Here is a 7,585-nt window from a genome sequence, read left to right on the forward strand (position 1 = left end):
CAAGAAAGAAACCAGAACTGTTCTGTGCTTTTAGTCTCAGAAGTGATAGCACATCCCAGTTTCCATATTTTACTAGGGAGCAAGTCACTAAGCCAACCCATGTTGAAGGGAAGAGGATTTCACAGGGGCATGAGGACCAAGATGTGGAAAATTGAGAGCCAGGGTAGAGGCTTGCTCCCACATACAACCACAGAAATGGCCAAGGCTCACACAGCACAGTTCATACTCTAATGACACTCAAAGTCACATTTAAAATGCTTAATGTACTGGAAAACAAATTAAATTTTTAATTTAATCTTGACTCAAGTGAATCTTATACAAGTGTTTCTATTTCTTGCTAGCTACTCCAACATACCCTATCAATGAATTCTGATAAGTCAGGATATAATTGAGGCAACTTCTTGAAGTAAAATGCTAATACATGGGTTTCAGAGACAGAATGAAACCTGACAGAACAGATTGCAAGACTTCTGCTAATCCTGTGAATAGGCAGTATGTGATTTTTTTGTAACATTACCTGGTTGGAGTCAGGGAGGAGACCTATTACAGTCATCTATCTTCAAATATTGGATATAATCTATTTCTACCAATTCTTATCTAAGAATTGCAAATGCCCAAAAGATTTGGGTCAGTTTACAAGAAAATAGTGTCCTTCACCTATTTATTTTCAGAGTGTTTTCCCCAGCCTTCTTAATCCACAAGCAGTTTAAATGAAATAGAGTGTGTCCTCTACTTCTTAGTCATGGTTTAATTATTCCACATGAGAAGAGAATAATTAGAAAGCTTCTAGAAATTTAGCTGCTCTATTAGTTATTTACCATATAGATTTCATTGTGATAATTTCTTTTTTATATCTTTTATTGATTTTTTAATTTTATTTAAATACACAACAGCAGTGGAATGCATTACAATTCTTATTACACATATAGAGCACAATTTTCATTATGATAATTTCTAATATGCATTACTGAGATAGCTCAGACCTTTTAACAGCAATATCTCACTTTACAGAAATCCAAGAGAGTTTGCATTCCCTTATACTCTTCTGAGAAAGGCATTATTACAGGAATAAAAGCAAATGTACCTTCAAAGTTTAAAAAATATATATCAGTATGAAATATTCATCTCCATTTTTTCCAAATCCAAGACAGTCACAGATCAAATATATTCTCTGGCATCCTACTTCAGTTCCTCTTTCTAACATTGAATATTTCTTTCCCGGGCAAAAATCAAAGATATTTAATCAGGAATCCAAAAGAAAACCAAATTTACACACTGACTTTGCATTTTTTTAAGTTATTTCTGTTATTTCCACTGCATTCTAAAGAATCAGAAATCAAAAATTCAAAACATCTAAAAATCAGATTCATATTTGGAAGGAAAGCAAGGAACCAGGAGATGAGTGAGCGAGAAATGAAACACGGAGGCAGAGATACACACAGGAGTTTATTTGTCAGAGCCGACAAATAAAGGCACATCTCTCCATAAATGGAGAGAGGCAACACAGGCTTGAGTTCTAGGACTTTTATGGGGCAGACTCAGGGATCAGAGCCAGTCGGGTCCTAATGTGGGTGGTTAAGGGTGGGGTTAGTATGAGAGAGTGGTGAGCCTTTCTCAGAAAGGCCCTTGGGCAGGAAAGTGAAACTTTTTCTTAAGATGGCCATCCAGATGCTAAGCAAGAACCTTAAAATATTTGTCTTAGGGAAATCACTTCAAAAAAAGCTAACTTTCCAGCTTTATTATTAGTAGATCATATCCTAATATTTATTGAGGCATACTTCATAATTCATAAAAGACAATTTTTCTATGTGTTGCCACTGCTGCTGGCTTTATTTTCTTGCTTGTGAAGTATTAATAACAGTGTTTGTGTAGGCTCATGGGAAACATGAGTAATAACACAAAATCCCCTCAAAAATCTACTCACAGTCACAGAGTTGTCACTTTCTATTTAGTAGGCATTCATTCTCATGAAGGCTTCTGACGAGAAATTTCACCTTTTGTACCTAAGTAGACGAAATAGATGAATAAAATGACTTTATTTTCTCTATAGACATGGTCAGCAGTTCGGAATTACTTTGTTCCTCTTCCAGTTTTATCCTATTCATTTTATTATACCCATTGAAAAGTTAGTTCAAAAAAAATGTTGCTTTATCTTTCAGTCCAATTCTTCTTTGTGTTTTAGGGAAAAAAAAAAAAAAGTCATATACACCCCATGGAGCAACAGACAGAATGAAATTTCTGTAGTTTTTTTCTCATATACATGTTCAGGCAGCTCTGTAAAACTCAAAGTTTCTCAATATTTCCCTTTAAAACAGATTTGCTTCAAATCTGCTTAAGAATTAAGAAGGAAATTCAGAAATATTGCCTCTCAAAGAGTATTTTAGTCTTTCTTCAGCCTCTATTAACCAAGAAGAATTTAAAAGACAAAAAAAAAAAAAAAAAGGAGAGAAAGGACAAAGACTCTTTTCTTCAGGGTCACAGCACAAAAGGTAGAGCAGGCCACAGGCCCTCCTCAGACACACCCTGCAGCTGACCAGTGCAGCTGGGCAAGTAAGTGGGCACCCACCCAGAATTCAAAATGGAGAGGTAGGAGCAGCTGACCTACCTTGGGGAAGTTCGTTTTCCACTTTTATCCCACCCACCCCCCTGGGGGGAGGGTGCAGTTAGACCTTTCCAGCCACAGGGAAATGCTTTGCCTCAGAGACCTTACATCTGCTCTCCTTCACCTGGAATAGTCTTCCTGCAGATCCCACAGGACTCACCCCATCCATTCCTTAAATGTCAAAATCTTGTTGAGGCCTTTGCTGCTCTCCCTTATTTAAACTTTTCAATTCTCTACCCTGTTTCTTCCTTCTCTTCCTCTCCTCTCGTTTTCTCCAGAGCATTATCACCACCTGCCCTGCATGTCTCCCAATCCATCATCCACTTCCCCTCTCCCACCTGCTCAGTCTCATGGTGTGTATCAGGGACTGGCTGACAAACACCATCAACGACTCCCTTGTCTTCTGCCTTCCTGTAGGTTCTAACCAATGGGAGACACAGAAATCAGAGGGAGAAAGAGAAAGAGAATTCAGATTTATTTCCCACTTCCATTTCTGCCATGTCCCTAAGGGTCAGCTGTCTGTCTCTAGTAAGGGCCACAATCCTTGCCGGGCCCTCTCCATGCAGCTCTCCTTCCTGGGTTCTAATAACTTCTCCCTCCTTCACTTTCAGGCCCCAGGACACAGCATAGCCTGTGCTTTAAATTCTGCCTTATTACTAATCTTTTTACTAACCTTTATTACTTTTAATTAATAGCCTGATTAAAGTCTGTCAATTATCTATTAGCCATATTATATTAGCCTTTGTCAAATTCTTCTCCACTGCCCATTTTGGCTATGACATTTCCTTTCCTAACTACTGTATCATTTGACATATCTTGTAAGATGTTTAATTACTTTCTCATTGTTTTTCTTCATTCAGTAAAGCATAGGCTTCAAAAAGTCAAGAATATTTGTCTCTTGTATACTGCTGCATTACCAGACCCAACAGACCATGCAGCATAAAAGGAGATGAATAAATCATTATGGGATAAAATAATTAAATAACAAATGAATGTCTGACTTAGAAATGAACATGGAAAGTGAATTCTATAGATCCTCATCTTCTCTGCTTATTAGATCCCTGTCTTTACAGATGGTGTCTTTTATGTTTCATTTTTTTTTTAATTTTCTTCTTTCCTTCTTTCTTCTCTTTCTTTTTGTATCCTTTGTTAGCATGAGATATTTTCTTTCTGCATTATTTCATCTCCCAATTTATACCTGACATTTTTGCATAACATCATCTAGCAACATCTTAGATAATTCACACAAATAAAGTCATGTAATTATAACCTGACATATAGCTTTCTACTTCATAGTGTTCATAAACAATATTCCTGAACCACAGGTAGAATCACTTTTAAAATAAAGTACAATCTGATAATGAGATGCCACTGAACCTAACTTCTAGATGGGCAATAATAAATAACTCTGAAGTACAAATTCTGACATTCTATTTTTAAAATAATGACTAGAAGAGTTTGGAGTGTAGCTTGATGGTAGAGTGTTTATATAGAATACATGAGGGCCTGGGTTCAATCCCAAGCACTGTGAAAATAATTAACTAATATATGTCAAGATCATTGTAGTGTCATATGTAACTAATTAAAACAAATTAAAAAATGAAAAAAAAAAGAATTAACTAATTAATCAAATAATACAAGCTTCATGAGATAAGGCTTTGTTTTACCCATTGATACAGCCCAGAAAATTAGAAAAGAATACAACACTAGAAGCAATTCAATGAAGCAGGTGTTTTCATCCATTGAAGATGCTGAATATATGTTTCTTTAAACTCTTTTTTTTTTCATTCAGAATATGTGGTGGTAAATTTAAGGACATTTTACTTTTAATTTCTGCCCCATGGCAATGTTGGAGATTATCCAAGTAAGGAGTTGATACAGTTGAGGCAGTAATATTAGTAAATACAAGATCAAAACCTCTCCATATAGCAGCTTTTCCACACAGTCTCTTACGGAACTTATAACACCTTTTCTCCTTCCTTGGTCTTCCAACTTTAGCATAATCTTATTTGAAAATAGAGAAGCTTCCAAGTCATGGTTTTCCATTGCATTTGGTGTGATTTTTTTTAATCTGGTTTTTCCAGAATAATGTAACACTATAAGGAGAATTAGTTTTAGTCAACTTACAAAAGGAGCTTATATTTCTAACTCATAACTATGCTCTCTATGCTTTCCTCAATTGTCATTCTTGGTAACATTATGGCTTTTTAAGACACCCTGAACTTAAATTTTCTCAGAATTACTTCAGGTCTTCAAATAGCCACATCTGGTCTGGGAAAAAGACAGACATAGACATTGACATAGACATAGACAGAGAGATACATATAAATACACACTTAGAGATACATATGTCTATTTATATAATTGATATTTATGTCTTTTTTCTCATTTAGCCTCACTCCTATCCCCTAAACCTATCTTCCATTTATTCTCAATCTTATAAAGTTTACACAGTATACTTTTTTTTTCTCATTTAGCCTCACTCCTATCCCCTAAACCTATCTTCCATTTATTCTCAATCTTATAAAGTTTACACAGTATACTTTTTTGGGGGGTGGGGCAGTTCTAGGGATTGAACTCAGGGGTGCTCAACCAATGAGTCACATTCCCAGCTCTTTTTTGTATTTTATTTAGAGACAGGGTCTCACTAAGTTGCTTAGTGCCTTGCTGTTGCTGAGGCTGGCTTTGAACTCATGATCCTCCTGCTTCAGTCTTCCAAGAGGCTGGGATTATAGGTGTGTGCCACCATTCCTGGGCTTATACAGGATACTTTTGTTTCATCTTCACTCCTTGGACCCACAACCTAGCTCCTGTTCACATATCTGTCATGACACTGATCTCTATCAGTCTCCTCACCACACATTCAGTTACTTGTGAAATAGTTTGGGCATGAAATACCCGAAGATTTTGGCCATATAGACTAATGCAGATAATGAAGAATTTGGGGTGAACAAGCTGAAAACAGACGGGGTATAAGAATGGAAACTGAATTTTAGACTGTATTCCAAATCAAAAGGTAAATCCAAGACAAAGACTTGGGTGGCAAAGAAGCAATAAATAAATGAGGATGAAATGTAAATAGAATCTGTATAATAAACCATACAAAAATTTAGTATCTTAGAATGATTTTTTACAGATCATTCTTTGGGTCAAAAATTCAAGCAGGGGCTGGGCAAGGTGGTGCATGCCTGTATCCCAGTGGCTGGGGAGGCTAAGGCAGTTGTTCAAAAGCAAAGTGCGAGGCTAGGGATGTAGCTCAGTCAGTAGAATGCTTGCCCCGCAAGCGCAAGGCCCTAGATTCAATCCCCAGCACCACAAAAAGAAAAAAAAAAAAAAAAAAGCAAAGTGCTAAGCAACTCAGTGAGACTCTGTCTTTAAATAAAATACAAAAAAAAATAGCACTGGGGTTGTGGCTCAGTGGTTGAATTCCCCTGAGTTCAATGAGTTCAATCCGGGTACTCCCTTCTCCCCACCAAAAAAAAAAAAAAAAAAAAAAAAATTCAAGCAGGGACCTGCTGTGATGATTGTTCTCTACTCCACGTGGGGGCTGCCTGAGTATGTTCAACTAGCACTAGAGGATCTAAGATGGCCTCAATCATACATCTGGAACTTTGGCACTGGCTGTTAACTTAGGTCTTCCTTTCTGATCTTCATGGCCTTTCTCCCTTTCTCTTCACATAGTATCTTATTCTTTATGGATAAACAGAACCACCTTAGGACTGGACTTGGAGTACAACTGATAATTGGATGAGACTTTATAAGGTATTAGGAGGGAGAGAAATTTTGGTATAGTTTGCAGTAGGAGAAACGTGAATTATTGTGGGCAAAGAATAGATTGTAAAAATTGTCTGCAAAGATGATCACCAGCATGTTTGTTGCCTCTCCTATCAAAAGGTACTCTGTTTTCCTTCCCTTTGAATCTGAGTTCATTTATGACTTGTTTTAACCAACAGAATATAGCTGCAATAATTCATTATCGGTTTGAGTCTTTCCTTTTAGAGATCTATTGGCTTCCATGATCACCGTCTTAGAACTAGTCAGCAAGGAAAGAAACCAGAGTTAGGTTATTAAATAATGGTCAATTTCTAGGAGAGAGAGAGAGAGAGAGAGAGAGAGAGAGAGAGAGAGAGAGAGAGAGATCAGGCCAGCACTCAGGCATTCCAGACACTCTGGGCCTAGGTGATCTGAGTGAAGCCATCTTGGATACACAGCCAGATGAGCTCCCACCTGAGTGCTACTTGTGTGATCCCAGCTAACACCATGGAGAGAAGAGTCATAGCCAGTGAACCCTGACCTAACTCCCAACCCACAAAATTATGAACAATAAAACTGTTGTTTTAAGTCACTAAGTTTTAGGGTGGTTTGTAACCAATATTCCTTCATTGACCAAACTTCTAAATTCTCTTTTTGACTGAATCAGATTTTAGTTCCTATGCTTCCTTATAGAGTGCAAATCTAGCAAGTTTCCTGCTAAATTGGTTAAGCCGGAATTTAGAGGTATATTAAGCTGGTAATTTTCCTATGATATTTTAATGTGGGTTTTTTTTTTTGTATTTTATAATTTTTAAAAATAATTTCTTTCCTCATTTAGATATTTTTAATTTCACACTAAATTTTGCTTTTCTCTTAAAAAGTCACTGCAAAGTTGTTTAAACTGTAAGCCCATAAAATTTGAACTGACTTGACTCATATGTACTCACTCATTTTATCCTACATTGATGGTATGGCATTACTCATGTCTCCATTTTAGAGCTGAGAGAACAAGGAAAAGCAAGACTAAGGCCACAGAGATAGCAAGTGGTTGACCATGGATTTAAATCCAGTCAGGTTGACTCTTGAGTTAGTGACTTTCTCTCTCATTCTCCACTCTAAGGATGAATGAGGTTCAGCCCTGTCCTTAAGTAATTTCAAGTTGCAGCAATGAGCCCAGACAACAAATTACAATATAATATCATATGTTTCATATTAGCTATTATAAGGTAC

Source organism: Callospermophilus lateralis, chromosome 4 (assembly GCF_048772815.1).
Source record: "Callospermophilus lateralis isolate mCalLat2 chromosome 4, mCalLat2.hap1, whole genome shotgun sequence".
Taxonomy (NCBI): Eukaryota; Metazoa; Chordata; class Mammalia; order Rodentia; family Sciuridae; genus Callospermophilus; species Callospermophilus lateralis.